Source organism: Hylobates moloch, unplaced genomic scaffold (assembly GCF_009828535.3).
Source record: "Hylobates moloch isolate HMO894 unplaced genomic scaffold, HMol_V3 SCAFFOLD_13, whole genome shotgun sequence".
Lineage (NCBI taxonomy): Eukaryota > Metazoa > Chordata > Mammalia > Primates > Hylobatidae > Hylobates > Hylobates moloch.
In genome coordinates this window covers 101,295,096-101,315,303 of record NW_026652288.1, presented here as the reverse complement: position 1 = coordinate 101,315,303, position 20,208 = coordinate 101,295,096, and positions in this window count along the sequence as shown.

The following is a 20,208-nucleotide window of genomic DNA, read 5'->3' as shown; positions in this document are numbered from 1 at the left end:
AGATTAGATGAAAAGAGCTGGCATTAGGAGGGTATCATCAATTAACCAAAATATTAACACGAATTTCAATTCATTATGGTGAACTGTGTGCACATATTATTCCTCTTGCCTTAAAATGATAGAAAAATAATTTTCAAAAAGTAAACAAAAATTTTTAATATATATTTTATTAGACAAAATGAAAGTGGGAGAATGTTGATGGGTGAGTAGCAGAGAACGCTGAAAGACAGATGATACCCAGAGAGAACTGAAGGCTGAGAGAGAATCCATCTGGTTCATTGAACATTAGTGAGGCTCTGCATTCAGAGAGGGCCAAGGAATCAGATAATTGTGATAAGAAGTGGTAATAAAATTACGTGGTTTAATAGAAGGTCTTAAAACAGCAAGCTATTTTCCCTCTCTCTTTCTCATACCCACTTAGAACAACTTTGAGCTGGCTTGGGAAAACTTGAGAATGAGTTCAAGGCAACTGGGGAGGTGTGAATCAGAAGAGTCTTATGAAATTTGATGGTTTAAACATTTACTCGTGAGAAGCAGAAGAATTATGAATTTGGATGCAAATAAATTACAGATAATTTTAGCAGTCTTCTTGACTTTTTAGTGAACATTTACATTACCATAAAATGTAAATGATATGATATGTTTGTGAATGTTTTGAGTGGATCTGTGGTCTCAAACTCTTGAGAATGTAAATATTAGTCACTTAAAAAATGTAAAAGTAATGTATAAAAAACAGGCATTGGAAGTGGAACTTGGGTTGCTTACCAAATGGAGAGCCATTTAGTAGCCTATGAATGAGGAGACAAATAGGGAGTCTATGGATTATGACATGAAAAACATAGGGTTTAGGGATGCCTGTCTGAATGTTGAAGTGAAAAGAAATTAGAATAGTGACATAATTACTGGATTTAATAAGTAGAGTGGTAGTATTCCCAAGCTAAATTCTTACCTCTTAGCACAATATAAAGAGACAAGGCCTAAAGTGTCAAGTCAGTGAGTTGTAGAATGAGACTGTGTATTATTTAGGCTTATTGATTACCTCAGGGGAGCAGAACTGGTAGAAATATATGGTCAGTCACTGGATTATAGGTTTGTTATGAATCCTTTTTAATACTTGACTTTAAAAATTATTCAATTACTTTGATTAAAATTTTAAAAATTAAATATTGGAGTAATGTCACCTTATTTTGTTAAAGATTGTAGGAAAACAATATTACAAAATGAATCCATAATTAGTATGAAAAATTATTTAGTTGAGCGTATTTTTTTAATAGCTTCATTACTTTTGACAATGTTTCTTGCTTTTAAATCTGAGTTGAAACAGAAAATGCTTTATACAACAACTCTAGATTTCCCAAATTTTAACCTGAAGTTGATCATATAACAAATAAATGACATGCTAGATTACATTCTGTTCCTTTGCCTACAGAATAAATGTCAAGTTTCCTAACATCTGATTCAATGAACACCTTCTACCAACTTGCCACTCTGGTTATTTTTTCACTAAACATAGTAGTTTATGCAGGCTTTTGAATAAGGCTATGCTCATTTCAGTCATACCTCTGCTGTACACAAGTTGTATGATCTTGGATAAGTACTATCATGTCTCAGTGTGAGCTAAATTACACAGTTAGTTTTTGGTTACCTCTTTTGTGAAATTGGAATCGTTATTTTTATCAGGAAATACCTACCAAATGTTAGCATAGTATCTAGCATCTAGAAAGTATGGAATAAACCTTAGTATTATCAATATTTCTGGAGTTTTCTATCTACAAAAGTTTCTTCATGTAGCCCACATTGCCGTCTCATTGTTTTACTCACTAGAATTTGATTATAAAACCTTCCTTTTGTAGCATTTTGCTAACATCATCATTTACTTAACACTTCACTTTTACTTATTTTAAATATTTCTCATTTAGAGGTGTAGGTTATACTTTTTTAAGAGTAGAAACTATATTATATTTAATTTTTATCCTAACTCATTAGTATGGTGCCTGACATGGGAATTAAAATAAATTTTCTTAAAAATAAAATGATAGAAAAACTCTAGAAATTACATGGAATTCTTAACACAAACTTCAGAATATTGGCTTTGAAATAGGAATATGGAGGTATTTATAATTTCCAGATGTTTTCCAATTAACTAATTCCTTTCCTCTTTAATAATTTGGTAAAAGTGTTATCATTAGTCTCATTTAAAAAAGATTTAATATCAACAAGGGAACACGAAGTTTCCACATATTTACTGATCTAGAATTTGAATCATAAGTAGTGATAATTTAAATAATTTATTCCACATTATTGCTTTTACACTGTGCCATGTCCCATTTTGGAGATTGTTAGAAAGTGGTTTAACTAAGACTGAAACACAGATATCAAAATTCCTAACAGTATTTTATTACTAAACATTTCTGGCTTTTTTCCCTAGAAAATGAGAGAGAAAGAGAAACATTGTTTCATTTGTTCTTGATAATAAAATCCAAAAGAATAGTTTTTGAAATTCAAGAAAGACATTGAGCATAGACTGCCAAAATGTTTATAAAGTATTAAACATATAGGATCAGGTCTATAATATAGGGCATAACATCTAGAAAACAAAATGGCTTTAAGACGTTTAGGCAGTTTTGTTAGTCACAATATCAATTTTATTGTTGTTTAAAACCCAAAAGTTATTTTGTGAGAGTCACATATGTTATATAATGTAATGAGAGACGTAAATGTTGTATCATTTAATGACCTCACTAACAATAAAGGCATATATTTTAGATAGTTTAATGATAAGACACCCAGAAGAAAATGAATCTCTGCCACTGTTTCTCTGTCTGCCCTTGCCTGAATCACTCCAAGTCTCTACGTTTCACTTTCCTCATTTGCAGCTTGATGCACCCAACATTCCTTTCCAGTCTAATATGCTATAGTGCTATGAACATCCCTTTAAAATAAAATAAACAGCTAAGTAGAAAAAATTAGAGGAGGGCGATTACTAAAGATTTTGAGACAGAGTATTATCCTTATCTAATAAAGTATGTTTTCTGTAATATCAGGATGACTTGCTGCTGTTTTTCATAATTATCATAAAGCTTGCTAAATTGACAAAAACGGATAATACGTTGTGATACTCTATCCATGAAAATAAAAATGTTTCCTTGAGCTGAAAAAAAGACTTCACACTTTAACAGTGATTTTCATGTGAAATGACTTTATGGAAAATGGCTTACACTCCTTTACTCTAAATTACAGTACATTTTCCCAGTGCATTTTTTTAAAAAACATACCTTTAAATTTGGAACTCCTTTTGGGTGACTGAGCTACAAAGCATCTGTAAGATTCAGAGGCTGCCAGAAGGAATGCTGTTACTGACAGGGAAAGATTAATAGCAATATTAGCAGTCCAGATTTGGCCCTCTGATAATCTGAGACCTCTATGAAATAGTTGTCTCAGAATTACTGTTTCTATGGTGTATTTATGGAGAGGAACTAGGGCAATGAGTGGAAGTTTCCAACTCTAGCAAATAATTCTAGAATTTAAATTTATTTAATATCGAGAGAGAGAGCGGTATAAATTAAACCATGTGTGGTTTTATTTGAATCACATTTCTAGAAGCAGTAGACTGATTATGTTATTAAAGGAACTCCTAAAGAGTGTAGTATTTTATCAGAATTTTATTTTGAGGTTCTATAAAAATAGTCTTATCACCACAGCCTCTAGTAACATGAACAGTGAGAAAAAGCTAAGGAACATCTCTGTTAAAAACAAATAGATTTTTAGGCCTTCAATGCACCATATGTCACTGCTGAATATACAGCTTTCAAAATGTTCATGGCCAAGGTATAAATAAATACAGCTTATTCATTACAGCAACAGGGATTTCTATTTGTAGTAAAACATGTAGTGTGGTTCCCTAGCTCCAGATTTGATCTTCAGTTACAGGCATTCGTTATTGACTGAGAAGCCTTCTACAAATATCAAACAAGATCCTGTAAAATTTTAGTCAGTACATTTTTGGGAAGCAAGGGAAGGTGCTATAGCCTGCTGCTACTTTTGGAACTATCTTGCTTTTCAGAGCATTGTCACTGTAGGACTGAAACATATGTGAAAATTCTAATGATCGTACAGAACTCTCTTCCCTGTTTATTTATTACTTCTGTTTCTCAGACTGCCTCAGGATAGTACACAGCTGAGGGAAAAGGAACACAGAACTGTTAACAGCTTGACTTCAAGGTAACAGACGAAACACTTGCTTTCACAATTTCCTTTGACATTTGATAGGATTTGGAAGTTTGGGAAGGTGTGAGGAGAAGAGGAAAGTTTAGTCTAGCAAGTGCATTCAGATCACATGTGGATAAGACAAAAGAATGGCGACTCTTCCATAGGCATTTTCACAATAAGATTAAGACTAATGGAGCTATTTATTACCTTTAATTATAGGCATAAGCATCTGGTAATTAGAGCACATTCATAAATTAAAATGCCTTTAAATTATATAAATTAGAAGTTTTGTGTGTTTTTTTCACTCAAAAATGTTTTGGGGAATAAATGAAAGAAGTTATATACATAAATTAAGTACTAAATAATTTATATGGTGAGAAGAGTTTGGGAAGGCCAATAGTGGCAAGATGGATATACTGTATGAAGCCCTGATTTTATTAAAGCTGGACCTGAAAATTGAGCGACATTCAGCCTTTGCCATTCCAGGCCTTACATTATCCATTTTGACTAGTAAATGCTTGGAAAAGAGAGCCAAAAGTTCCCTTCCACCATAACATTCTAGGATCGTATAAAAGCATAAATTTAAAAATTTGTCTATACTAACTTCTCTATTATAGACATTGCTTTTCTGGCTTCTTTATCTGTAAGGACTATTTATTTATATTAGTATATACATATATATACATACACTGTTATCTGAAGTACACGTAGAAGTAGTCACAATGTACACATATATACAAGATTTTATGTTCACCTGGAATCTGGCAATATGTTGACATCTCACATGGCTTCTTAGTGATTTCTTAGCTATAATGATTATATTCTAAATATATTCTAAATCTAATTAAAGAATAACTAAAGAAAATCTAAAAATTTCTCTAAAAATTTTAGCCAATTATCTGCAGTGCTAGTAAAAACAATTATATTAACATAACTCACTTTGTTATTAAGTTCTATTTCCAAAATTAATCTTCGATCATAAATATTAAATTGTCAGATCCAACCATTTTATTTAAGAGGTCCTCTAAGTAGTCTAAGTAGTATCTTTTTATATATGATCTTCAGAATAATCTAAAGAAATAATACATTTCTAAATCTTGTCCCCCAAGCTCCCATACATTAAAACATACTTGGAGCATGTGCTATGAGTGAATAGCACTCATTTCTAAATAGTGCTTTGTCCCCTTCAAAGCAGTTAACTAACCCCTAATCATCAAGACAGTTCATGGAGACGGTGAGAGGTAAAACTTATTACTCTCTGTATGGACTAGAGGTTAGTCCTGCCTTGCATAAATGCAGACCCTTGGGAAAGAGGACGACAAGCTACAAAAAAATGGCAATTTCAGAGATTGACTCAGAGGAGAATTGGTTCTAAAAGTTAAGGTTAGCAAAGCAAAGGTAATAACTAGACAGATAAACAAGTGTTTTCAAGCAACATGAAGAAATTCTTCTCCCTACCTGTGCCCTAATTTCATTCTCTTTGTTTTGCCTTTCCTGTAGGGCTTACAGTCAAGAACTTGGGGTGACTGGAGATTCAATTTGCTTCTAAATGTCTGTCTATATAAACCTTTGGATTCTCAACTGTGTTTTCATTTTGGAGTGCATATAGTCCTTCCATAGAGATCACCCTTTAACAAAATTCAGAGTATAGTACTGATATTGTAATATTTTTGATTGTTGAGAAAAAGTTTTAAGAAAAGATTTCTTTACCAGCTTGATGATTAGAGTGGATGATCAGCAAAATGTATTGACCATTTTTCCTACATCTGGTAGATTATAAAATTATTCTTCACTCATGCTGCATTCTGGTGTGGCCTGGGGGTTCCTCCAAGTATACTGCTTGGTAAAGAACAAGAATTTAATAGACATTATTGAATGAAATATTATAAGAAATGAGTTGGTCTTCTCAGTTTATTAGCAAATGCCTATACTGTATCCATTTTTCTGAACCATTTGGTTTCACCTAAAATTTACTTTCACAGATTAACATTATATCCAGTCTTCTTTAATAATGTGATTTGTTTAAGTATTAATAGGTTGAAATGGATTCATTTATTCAATATGCATTTATGCATATATTCTATACATAAAAGACTCTTTGAAAGTGAACAAAATGTATTGCATGTTGCTGAGTTTACAGATGATTTTAGGGAAACTGACATTAATGTAATTACTGAAATAATCATCATTAAAACAGATAACCAAATAGGAAAGGAGAAACAAACTGATTTTTACCTGTGGATCAGAGGTATTTTCAAAGAGCTTGTGATCAACTTTCCACAGGATGACAATAGTGGGGAATGGGTATTTCTTCCATTAAAAAAGCACGTGAAAGGACATAAGGCCATGAAATAATAACTGTATTAGAGAACTGCAAGTATTTTTACGTGGTTCAAGCATAAAGTGATGATTTAAAAGATTTGAGCATAAATTGGGAAACTTCTAGTGAAAGTTGAAATGAGCTAAGATATTTAGAGAAAAATTTTTAAGAGGTCTTTTCCTTTCTATACATTCAAATTTTTTAATTTGATTCAAATTATATGATAAAACCCTATATATTTACATATTTGGAACACATGAGTTTCTTCTCTTCAGCTCATATTTCTTGTAGAAGTATTCCCACTGAGATAGTTTGAACACATTCTTCATTATCAAAAACTTTAGTATAAATAAGATTTTGCATTTGTTGTGAATTTGTAGTTGAGCATTTTTACTCTCAAAAAATCAATTATATAACATGCCAAATGAAAAAGGTACGTTAGTATTTAGTTCCAGTAAATTTTTAATCTTTCTTGATGCAATGGTAAGCTAACTCTTTTGTGATAAAATTCAGTCTAGCTTTCCATGTTCTTATTTTTGCACAGTATACCAGGATATTCAGTTGCTGCGTTGTAGCTTAGGACATTGATTGGTTTCTGTTAGCATCGATTCTTGTTTTCTTTTTCTCATTTAATATTTTGTTACTTATGTACCTTGATAAAAAAACTCTTCGTTATTTATGCCAACATATATGATTTGAAAAATCAATATCTTAGCCAATAGTGATATGTTTCTATTATTATTATAACCATCTTTTGCCAATTTAAAGTGTTTATTTTTCATCATTTTCAAATTAAAATGTTGTATAAAATATTACTATATTATAGCCGGGAGTGGCGGCTCACGCCTGTAATCCCAATACTTTGGGAGGCCGAGGTGGGCAGATAACGAGGTCAGGAGTTCAAGACCAGCTTGATCAACATGGTGAAACCCCATCTCTACTTAAAATGCAAAAATTAGGCCAGGTGCGGTGGCTCACCCCAGCACTTTGGGAGGCCAAGGCGGGCGGATCACGAAGTCAGGAGATGGAGACCATCCTGGCTTACATGGTGAAACCCTGTCTCTACTAAAAATACAAAAAATTAGCCAGGCATGGTGGCGGGCACCTGTAGTCCCAGCTACTGGGGAGGCTGAGGCAGAAGAATGGTGTGAACCCGGGAGGCGGAGCTTGCAGTGAGCTGAGATTGCACCACTGCAGTCCAGCCTGGGCGAGAGTGAGACTCCGTCCCAAAAAAACAAACAAACAAACAAAAAAATTAGCCAGGCGTGGTGGCATATGCCTGTAATCCTAGCTACTTAGAAGGCTGTGGCAGGAGAATCGCTTAAAACCAGGAGGCAGAGGTTGCAGTGAGCTGAGATCATGCCATTGGATTCCAGCCTGGGTGACAGAGTGAGACTCCACCTCGAAAAAAAAAAAAAATTACTATATTATTTGAGTATTACTATATTGATTACTATATTACTGAGTATTTGTAGAATATGGTAATTAGAATGTATAGTATAGTGTAGTAATATAAAATGTAGAATAGAGTAGTACTATATTAATTACTATATTATTATTTGTAGAATATAGTAAATATAGATATTTGAATGTGTTTAATATCAGTACCCATTTGAGTAATGTTTTGTTTCAAGAAGGTTTAGCTAGTATATTCTGAATCTCTTATTTTCTGCTCTTTTTAATCATTTTGGAAATTCAATTTTTAATTATGCTAATATAACTTTATTATAAAAATCAGTAGCAATAACTAGGCTTCCCTTTAACAATTGTAGGAGAGTTCATGTTCTGTCTGTGAGCTAATGGTTTAATTCATGAACATTTTCTTTAGTTTGTCCCTATTTCCCCTTAAAGGCTTTCAGACGCAAGAGGACATTTGAATAGCGTCACAATTCAGTTTGGAGAGCACATATTATCTATAAATTAAGACTACAAATTACTTAAATATCAAAAAGAATAAATAAAATACAAGTTCCGCTTCAGAACAACACAAAGCCTAGTACCACGGATGAAATATACCAATAACTACAATAACACTCGCTATAAGGATATTAGTACAACGTAGTGTTAACAATTCGGTCTCTAGAGGTGCAGGTTTGCCAAACCTACCAATTACAAGTTGGTGTTACTGGGCAAGTTCCTTAGTGTCCTCATTGTAAATAGACAAGACACTAGTACATCCCTTTTAGGGTCAATGCAAGTATTAAATGAGAAAATTGATTGACGTTGCTTAGAACTTTACAACTATTATTATGAGAGACATAACATAGGAGATTTAAAGTACTATGAGGAGAGGAGCAAAACAATATATAGTAATTACTATTGAGTGATTTAAAAGGTAGCAATTGGACTGGGCCATAGGATTTTTATTTTTGACAGGTGCAATCATTCTAGGATTTATGTTCAAATGCTGGAGGCAGAAAATCTGGCAGTTAAGACTGACTTGGAATATGAAGTTAATGTGAGGAAACACTGAGAAATGGGGCTGGAAATATAGATAAAAGTCAGAGTGTGGAAGACCTTATCTGTCAATCTTTCTCAAAGATTGCTTAATTGTGGCTATCTCTTAAGTATCAGATTGTTTTCTCTACAGACTTTTAAGCAGGTTGTTATGTGATTCCCAGTCACATAACCTTCACAATATTAAGTAGACTTTAATTCTTACTAAACATTATAAGTCTTAAAAACACTCAGAAATTATTGCATTACCCCACAGGCATGTATAAACACACACACACACACACACACACACACACACACAGAGAGAGAGAGAGAGAGAAAGAGATATTTCAAGGTAAACCTGCAGTAGCATTGTTTAACAAATACTGCTAATGTAAATAATATTATGAAGATGATAAGCTGCATGACCACATTTTGTGAAGAAGTAAGATGACTGTTAAGAACTCAGAATAATGATTGAGCCAGTAGGCCAGGAGTAACTTTCGCCTTATTCTGTAAAAATAATCTTATTGTTGATTTGCCCTCTTCTCTCTACACAAACTATAAACAGCAGTAAAGATGAATAGTAATATAATGTAGACATTCTTCAGCACTATTAAAGTCCACAAAGTAGGAAAGACAGCAGAGTAAAAACTGTCTTCTAACAATTGATTCTGTCAGTGAGTCTCTGCCGGGGATAAGAACATCCAGATTTGTATGCACCCGCTTTGAATATTAATCTTCCACCGTTTCGAGACTAAAAAACTAGCTTCAATAAGCCTTTATGGAGCATCAATTCTAAGCCAATTGCCATTCTAGGCTCTGATGGAGAGGGCAAGGGGGACACCGTTGAGAAAGTCACGCATTTCATACAAGGCAAACCACGTATAAGTGCTAATACAGTCAGTTCCAGACTTAAAATGGTTTGATTGACAATATTTGACTTTATGCTGGTGCAAAAGCAATAGCATTCAGTGGAAGGCATCCAATACTCACAGGATGCTGAGCAGTGGCAGCAAGTTGCAGCTCCAGTTATCCACACGATCACAAGGGTAAACAACCAATACCCTACAGTGTACTGTGTTGCCAGATGACTTTGCCCAGCTGTAGGCTAATAGGCTAATGTAAGTGTCCTGAGGACATTTAAGGTAGGCCAGGCTCAGCTATGATATTTGGTGGGTTAGATGTAGTAAATGCATTTCTGACTTGTGATATTTTCAAGTTACGATGAACTTATCAGAATGTAATCCCAACCGAAGTCAGGGGGCATCTGTAACAGGTTTCACTGGATTCAGGATGGAGGTTAATTCCTCAGTGTCAAGGCAAAAAAAAAAAAAAAATCGTGGAGTCACAGAGGCAGTGAAATGTAAGTTGGAATTTGAAGGATGATTAAGAATTGGATAGTTTAAAATGTTTTCTGCATTAAGAATACTTTGAGAAATTATTTAATTGGAAAGATCATTCAGGCCAAAAAAGGTAAGAAAAGACCTAAAACTGGAGAAGGCCAAGTATCATATTCAGGAAACAGAGCTAATGCAGTCTTTCTGATTACAGGTCAATTTTGTGTATTATCTCACTAAGCCCCACAACAATATGTGAAATAAAAATAATTTATCTCCATCACTCAAATTAAAAGAAAAGAAAATGACAAGGCTGCATGACATAGTAGATAACTTAGGGCCAAAGGTATTCATCTTTAATGTGCATACTATTATCAGTACTACAAGCAGCCTTAACAGAATAAAGGGGGAGGTGTGGGGAAAAGTGGGAATGTGGAAGAGGGTTTCCATCATGAATGTGAGAGCCATATGCTGGGGTATAATAATGGAAAGGACTGGCCATGGATACGATGGGGATTCTAGAAGCTGACTGCCTCGGGTACATTCCTGACACAACTTTTGCACTTGTGTAATTTTTGTTAAGTGATTTAACCTCCCTAGACCTCATTTTATCAACTATAAATTTGAAGTGATGATATTAATGACTATCTCCAAGAGCTATTTTGAGAATTAAATAAGCATAAAATGCTCAGCACAATACCTGTAACTTTCTCAGAGATTAATACCAATTAATCATCATTAGATTTAAAACTCTGGTATCATCATTATTATTACAACCTATTTATTGTACAATGAATAACAGAACTCTACTAAGTTTAGTGTTGCCTTAGAAAGCTCAAATGTGGAGTGACTTTAGTTAGGTGAGGAATCCCAGGACCATCTCAAACCCCAGCGGTCTGACGCTTAGACATTTACGAATCAAGTTAGCGCTATTCTGTTTGTAGCTCCAGAAATCCAGAGAGCTTTCTCATTAATAACACCTGATGATTCCTAGACCCATATGTTTAATTCTTCCTTGTAGTGAAGTTATTTCAAAAGTGTGGTTGTAGGTAATTATGTAAATATATTTTGCCTCACTCCCATCCTCACGTAACTGAAAGCTCCCTAGTAGCGTGGACTAGGCTAAATGTATCTTTGTGTACACCTTCATGACTAGGGCATAGTAGAACTTTAACAGTCATTTTCATAATGAGTGCCCTCCTGGGTGAATGGAGAAATTATAAAATTTTAGAAAATCTCCCAAGGGTATCATCGTTTTTCACTGATATTTTTCCTATTCTCCATAAATAATTATAGAGTTCATTATAGAACTGGAATCCAAGTTCTCTGAGGTCTTGCTGGTCCAGTTTTTAATTCTTAAGAATGGAGCACTCTTAAGGAGCTTTTCAGTTTAGCCTATAAAAATAATCAAGCTGTGTTCTTAGTTCAAGGACAATAGGTATGAGTTAGGTGACCTTTCAAGTGATGGGAATTTAAGCATGTCCTTTTTGTCTCAACGAAACTACAGATAGATTCTCCAGCCTCAATGACCCTATTATCTAATACAGGAAAAGTGTCAGAATAGGTCGTTTTTTGGCAGAGGAATAGAAATGGGAAGAGAGCATTGTGAGTGAAGGAAGAAGATTTGAGAACACAGATTTATTATTTTTGCTCTCTGTAACTGAATAGAATGAACTTTGAAAAGGAATATAAAATGGCCACCCTTTACAAAGTATTTTCACAGATACTTCACTTAAGCATCTGACAGGATTATAAGACAGGTTATCTTTATTATTTTCCTATTACAGCATAGATTCAAAAGCATTATGCTATTCCATTTTGTCTGAAAATAGGTGGTCAGAAAAATGACCAACGAATTAATGGTAAGATTAGCAAACTCTCAGTAATACTGCATGTGTTGCAGATCTTTGAAACAGCAGAATGCCATTTTGTTTTACTTTTGAATGTCCTTTGTAAGTGATTTACCTTTTAACTGGTGGTATTTTGATTATAAGAGTACATTAGAAGATTGTTACTTTCTGATAGTAATGTATTTTATTTTTTGAAGAGGACTGGGAATTATTTCTGATTTATTACCTTCTGGAAGTCTGATAGGTTTTACAGCAAACAACTGTAATTTCACAAAGATAATGAGCTACTCTAGTTTATCTTCTGGACCATTTGTAAAATGTGTCTTTATGGTAAAGTGTTCATCCTAAAACCTGTTTAAATGTAAAAATAATGCCTTAAAATAATGTTTTGTTTTCAATGGAAACTTTTAGTGAACTCATCATGATTAATTCAGAAAGAAAGTAGAAAAATATCAATATGTAGCTTTTGAATTATCAATTTAATGATTCTAACCTTTTTGGGAAATTAATATTTGAATTGATTTGGGGGAGGAATTCTATTTTAATCTCGATTTTAACATTGTTTTAATATTATCGAAGATAGATATATGTACCAAAACTGATAGTAACCAGATTAATTAGGATTTTGTGTGCAGTAAATAATAAAACTCCTGGTTCAAAGTTGCTTAAACTGTAAGGAAATTTTTAATTTCACTGTGGTCTACCTACGTGGCAAAAACAGACACTCCTGTTTCACAGTCTTTATCCATGCCCCTTGCAATTTGACTTAGTAGTTGCTCCCATAAGTAAGTGAAATATATTTCCTTACCTCTTGAGTCAAACCTGCTTTGGCCAAAATAATGTAGCATAAATGAAATTGTGCCAGTTTGAAGCACAGGCCTCAAGAGGTCTTGAAAACTTCTGCTTGCTTTTTGGGAATTTTGCCTCTGCCATGTGAACAGGTTTGGATAAGACCCTGGGAGGACCAGAGGCGACGTCGACGAGAGCCAGGTCACTGCGTTTGTTCTGGGCAAGGTTTCAAGAATGAGAGAGAGTTTAGTGAAGATCAGCAACACCAGACTCACTACTGACTACAGGTAATTGCTGACTGAAACTAGAACCACCAAACGGAGCCTAGCAAAAATGGCTCACAATATAACTTTACACTGAATAAATAATTTCAATTTTAAACCACTGAGTTTGGGGGAGGTTTGTTATGCAACAATAGCTAATGGACAAGTTTATGAATCTGGAAATCAAGAAGCAGAGTAAGCTTCAGAGTGGATTGATACAGTTGATACAGTTTAAAAAGATCATCAAGGAGTCAGATTCTTTATATCATTTTTTCCTCATCCATTCTCTGTTAGTTTTATTACTAAGTATCAGCTGTTTCTGGTATGTCATCAATAAGGGCATAGTTAAGAGAAAGTTTCTTATGTCCTCTCTTCTTTGCAAAGGAAAAAGCTCTTAGGTTGTGTCAGGGTAATATATCCATGCAGAAATTTCCTATCACCATTCCTAAGGAAAATTACATGTTTTTAAAATCCTGTGACCCAGGAAATATCAGTAGAGAAATTGGGAAAATATATATAAAAAAAAAGTATTACAATTTTCATGCAAGGATTAAAACTAATGGCAACATTGAGATGTTACTGGTGAGAAGAAATCTGCTGAAGGTAAATCAAAAGCAAGAGAAGAAAATGCTGACATGTGGCATCAAAGTTAAGGCAAACGTTTTGGGGATCTGAGACAGTAGTATCAAGGCCAGAAGTGGTCACCATCGACCTAATCTGTCTTGCCTGTAGCTGTTGCTGTGTTACATGTTTCTAGTGTGGTGTGCAGCTAGCAATGAGCCATTCTTAAAAACAAAATAAATATTAATAAGTGCACATGTAAACTTTATTCACATTCCATGAATGTTATTCCAAAAAAAAGTCTTCTTTACCGAAATAATCTTGTCAGAGGATTAAATGAAGTATCTGTGAATTTCTTTAGCATCCATAGAACTTTATCTTATTAATCCTAAAATGTTTTTAGCAGATTCTTCAAGGTATTCACATGCAAATAGATGCAATTTTATCTATTCCTTTTTTTTTTTTTTTTTTTTTTTTTGAGATGGCGTTTTGCTCTTATCACCCAGGCTGGAGTGCAGTGGCGTAATCTCAGCTCACTGCAACATCATCATCCTCCCAGGTTCAAACGATTCTCCTGCCTCAGCCTTCCGAGTAGCTGGGATTACATGCGTGCACCACCATGAACAGTTGATTTTCTTTTTCTTTTTTTTTTTTTAAGTAGAGACAGTGTTTCACCATGTTGGCCAGGCTGGCCTCAAACTCCTGACCTCAGGTGATCCTCCTGCCTTGGCCTCCCAAAGTGCTGGGATAACAAATGTGAGCAACTATGCCCGGCCAGTGTATTCCTTTCTGATAGTAGTAGTTTATGTGTTATTGCATAAGTCAGAATTTCTCAAGTATTATGCAGACCAAAATAATAAAAAAACAGTAATGGTTAAACTAGGAATTGAAAAAAAAAATCATTAAAATGTAATTGTCTCTAATTTTTCAGTACTATTTATGATGTTTTCTCTTAAAGAAACTTAAAACACTGGTTCCTTAAAAATAGCTATAAATAGTATCTTCCATAATGTTTTCATTGCCTCACATATAAAATAAGATCTTTTGTAGAATGTTAATTAAAAGTTACAATACCATGGAATTATTTTTCCTTTTAAAAAAACGTTATGTCAAAAAACAACAAAGTTGTATTCTATTCTTTGCAGAAACATGGATGCAGCTGCAGGCCGTTATCTTAAGCGAACTAACACAGAAGCAAAAATCCAAATACCACATGTCCTCACTTATAAGTGGAAGCTAAACACTGGGTACACATTGACACAAAGATAGAAGCAGTAGACACTGGGGACCACATGAGTGGGGAGGTGGGAGAGTGTCAAGGGTTGAAAATTTACCTATTGAATACTATGCTCATTTCTGGGTGAGGGGTTCAATTGTACTCCAAACCTCAGCATCATGAAATATACCTTTGTAACAAACCTGCACATATCCTTGTACCCTTAAATCTAAAATAAAAGTTGAAAAAAATATGTCAACAATATTTTAAAACATTTTATAGGCCAGGAAAGGTGGCTCACACCTGTAATCCCAGCTACTTGGGAGGCCGAGGCAGGCGGATCACGAGGTCAGGAGATCGAGACCATCCTGGCTAACACGGTGAAACCCCGTCTCTACTAAAAAATACAAAAAAAATTAGCTGGGTATGGTGTCACGTGCCTGTAGTCCCAGCTAGTTGGGAGGCTGAGGCAGGAGAATCACTTGAACCTGGAAGGCGGAGGTTGCAGTCAGCTGAGATCACTCCACGACAGAGTGAGACTCCATCTCAAACAAAACAAAACAACACCCAAAAAGCAAACAAAAAAATATTTTATAAAAAAAATTAATGTTTCAAAAATAGAGAAAAGGGTCATGGAGCAGTATACATACCTAACACTTAGACTGAAGAATTATGATTATTTTGCCATTTTGATTTGTCTATTGTGTATATGTATTTTAATCAAATCCAAGCCAAATGGCATTTTACCCCTAAATACTCTAGTTGAATCTCTGAAAAAAAGACAAGTAACATTTTACACATAATCACAACACTAACTCATATATTATGATTAACACTAATTCTTTCCGATCAAATTTCCCTACTTGTCATACAATGACTTCTTATAGTTGGCTTTTAAAACAGGATCCAAATGAAATCCAAACATTGGAGATATATAATCTATATATCTATATATCTATATCTATCTATCTATCTATCTATATATATATCTTAGATGTCTCTTGTCTCAGTAATCAAAAAACTTTTAACTGTAGTGAGGTAAATTACAGGCATTACTAACTGCTTAGTTTAAATAAGGCCAACTAGTTAGAATCCCTGTAGAATGATGCTTGAAATAATATTATTTTTTCTGCCAAGATATGCCAACCAGCCAACTAATAAACCAACCTACCAATCAGGCAGCCAACTAACCAACCAACAGAATCTGCTGGGGATGTGAAAATCAAAGTGGTAACGCAAGGTTTTGAAATGAGTAGGATATAATGGAAATTCTTCCTAACTTTGCACTCTAATGATTTAGTTGCAAAGATGAAAAATAGATAAAGATGTTATATTCAGAATTCATTTTGAAAATTCTGATTTTAAAATAATACCATAATTGTATTCACAGAAAAGCTATTTTATATAAAAATATGCCAGTATATCTTATTTCCATATTAAATAGGGATTGCTTGAGTAAAAAATAAGCTAAAAAGGGCCAGGTACAATTGCTCACACCTGTAAGCTCAGTGTTTTGGGAGGCCAAGACAGGAGGATAGCCTGAGCCCAGTTTGAGATTGCAGTGAGCTATATGGCACCACTGCACTCCAGCCTGGGTGACAGAGTGAGACCCTGTCTCTAAAAATAAAAACTAAACTAAAAAATCTCAGCACTTTGGTGTAATCTGATATGGGTCAAACATTTCAAGAAAAATAAATTCCTGACCAATGTAACTCAGGAATGTATACATTAAAATTCTCAATAAAATATTTAAAAATTTAATCCACCACATGTAATTTATCCTAGGAATGAAAAATTGATATAACAGGTAATGAAACAATGTAATCAGTCAATACAGTACAGAAATTAATCAAAGAAGAAAAATTATATGATAATTTCAATGGGTGAAGACACAAGTAGGGAAGGGAACCTGAGTCTTTGTATCTCAGAAAATATTAGGATTTACCCTTTTATTCTTTTTGAGACAGAGTCTCGCTCTGTTGCCCAGGCCGGAGTGCAGTGGCGTGATCTCTGCTCACTGCAAGCTCCGCCTCCTGGGTTCACGCCATTCTCCTGCCTCAGCCTCCTGAGTAGCTGGGACTGCAGGCAGCTACCACCATGCCCGGCTAATTTTTCTGTATTTTTAGTAGAGACAGGGTTTCACCGTGTTAGCCAGGATGGTCTCGATCTCCTGACCTCGTGATCCACCCGCCTCGGCCTCCCAAAGCGCTGGCATTAGAGGCGTGAGCCACTGCACCCGGCGGATTTACCCTATTTTTTTTTTTAATCATTTATGGTAGTCTAAGAGCTCTAAAGCCACAAAGCTGGAAAAACGATTCTTACCCACCCTTCTGTCATGAAAGTTCAAGAAATTTATTTCATTTAAATACAAGCAGCAAATAATTAGCATGTTCAGGGAATACAGACAGAAGCTAAACTGCAGAAGTTGTTAGGATATTAATGTTTTTCCCTGATATAGTCATCCATTGATTGCCTTGGGCATACACCATAAAATTCTAGAGCTATTATTATAATGAAGAATTAAATGATTGTGGAGGTCAATGCTAACATTTTCTCTTACTGTGCTTAGTAGATAACATTTTTTTTTCTTCTTAAAAGATCCTACTATGCCTTTTCAGGTACACTGATGTATCTGAATTAGAAAGTGGAATCGAGGCCAGGTGCGGTGGCTCACACCAGTAATCTGGGCACTTTGTGAGGCCAAGACGGGCGGTCACTTGAGGTCAGGAGTTCGAGACCAGCCTGACCAATATGATGAAACCCCGTCTCTACTAAAAATACAAAAATTAGCCAGGTGTGGTGACATATGCCTGTAATCTCAGCTACTGGGGAGGCTGACACAGGAGAATCTCTTGAATCCCAGAGGTGGAGGTTGCAGTGAGCCGAGATCGTGCCATTACACTGGGCAACAGGAGCAAAACTCCATCTCAAAAACAAAAACAAACAAAAAAAAAACAGGCCGGGCACGATGGCTCAGGCCTGTAATCCCAGCACTTTGGGAGGCCAAGGCAGGTGGATCACCTGAGGTCAGGAGTTTGAGACCAGCCGGCCCAACATGGCAAAACCCTGTCTCTACTAAAAACACAAAAAATTAGCTGGGCATGGTGGCAGATGCCTGTAGTCCCAGCTACTCAGGAGGCTGAGGCAGGAGAATGGCTTGAACCTGGGAGGCGGAGGTTGCAGTGAGCTGAGATCACATCACTGCACTCCAGCCTGGGTGACAGAGTCTCGCTCTGTCTCAAAAAAAAAAAAAAAAAGCAGAATCCATATTAATAGTTTTTGAAATTAGATTTTATTTTTCACTCCAAGAAACATGGAAATCCAACTTTATAGCATACTTTAACAATGGGGTTTGATATCCCTTGAAATACCTTTCTTAGAGGCTGGGCATTGTATTTTTATTCTACTGGAAGGTCTGAATTTACAATATGAAGACCATTTCAAGGCTGAGCACAGTGGCTCATGCCTGTAATCCCAGCACTTTGGGAGACCCAGGTGGGTGGATCACCTGATGTCAGGAGTTCAAGACCAGCGTGCCCAATGTGGTGAAATCCCGTCTCTACTAAAAATACAAAAATTAGCCTGGTGTGGTGGTGCATACCTGTAGTCTCAGCTACTTAGGAGGCCAAGACAGGAGAATTGCTTGAACCTAAGAGGTGGAGGCTGCAGTGAGCTGAGATTGGGCCACTGCATTCCAGCCTGGGTGACAGAGCAAGACTGTTTCAAGAAAAAAAAAAGACATTTCACAGTCAACAAGAGTTAGCACTGAGCAGTATTAAAAATTATCATTTTGGCTGTCCATCAAATTTTTCTAACTGGACTCATTAACTAGGCTTTTCTCTATAATAAACATGCAATCCCAGTGCATATAACACTCAGATCTCTAGACTGGCTGGAGTTGGGCTGACCAAGTTTAACTTCACACTGTGTCAGGTAGCATGGCTCTGCTTATTACTTTCAGTAGGGTAGCTCAGCAGCTCTGTTTCATGCATCTTGTTTAACTAGCCAGCTAACTGAATATGTTCTCACAACAATGGCAGAGGCAGAAGAACCTAATGAAAATCAACAAATAATGTAGTCAAAGCAACCTTCAAATGGGCAGAAAAATACTTTGTTCACAATGGGGCCAACCTCCGGGTGTAGGTAAGGAAGGCACAGAGAATGTGGCCAATAATTTAATCGGATAAAAATTAAAGTCATTTTCCCAATAGCACACTGATCACAGATACTAAAGTATTAGTCTTTCTCTCTGGTATGTTTAAAATACTTGGCTCCAGGAATGCCTTATGGATAGGAACCACTTAAAAAGCACAAGCTCAAATGGCATATTACATAGAATATTTTTCCCCTGTCTATTTAAATTTGCTGACCTTGCATGTCTAGATTCAATTTATAATCCTGCCACTAGCTACCTCTACGATTTAAGACAATGATTCTCAAATGTTAATATGCATCAGAGTCACCCGATGGGCTTGCTAAAACAAGATTACTGGGCCCCAGTTCCAACATCCGATTCAACATGTTTGGTGGAGCTTATGCTGCTAGATCAGCTGCCACCTTTTGAGAAATATTTATTTAATGCATCCAAAAACTGAATCATTAATAATCATCTGATAATTGGTTTCTGTTTTAGAAGTCCCCAGGATTTCTTTCTCTTTACTTCTTTCAATTTTGAAGATAAATGGTTTTCCTGACCCTGTCCTACTTGCTCTATCTTTTATTCATAGACACCAATAAATCTGAAGGGATTTTTTACTTCGGCTGACTTGGGTTTTTTACAAGTGGTGGTTCTCAAGCTTTTGTGAGTATCAGATGAGCTTGTTTTCCTCATCAGCTAATTGAGCACTAAGAGAGGAATCTGCCTCCATATTAATTAAAAGCTTCCAGTATTTAAATGCATCAATATAAATGTGATTCATTTCAGCAAACAGGTATTCAGTCCCTACTCTAACACCCTCAGGTAAATGAGAAAACAGTAGAGTTAAGAAAAGGTCTCTACTAATCTTTGTATTTTTTTAGTGAATTCCCTACAGCAGCAGACATCTATTACCAGAGACTATCGAAGATATAATAAAACTAAAAACCATTCATTTCCTCAGATGCATTTAGGAGATGGCAAATGCCAGAGCTGGTAATCATGATAATTTTTTAAAAGAAGTGTGAAAATACAAATTGAAGAGCATGGAAATGGCAGTGATAGGAATCCGTTCACATCTTGCTACTG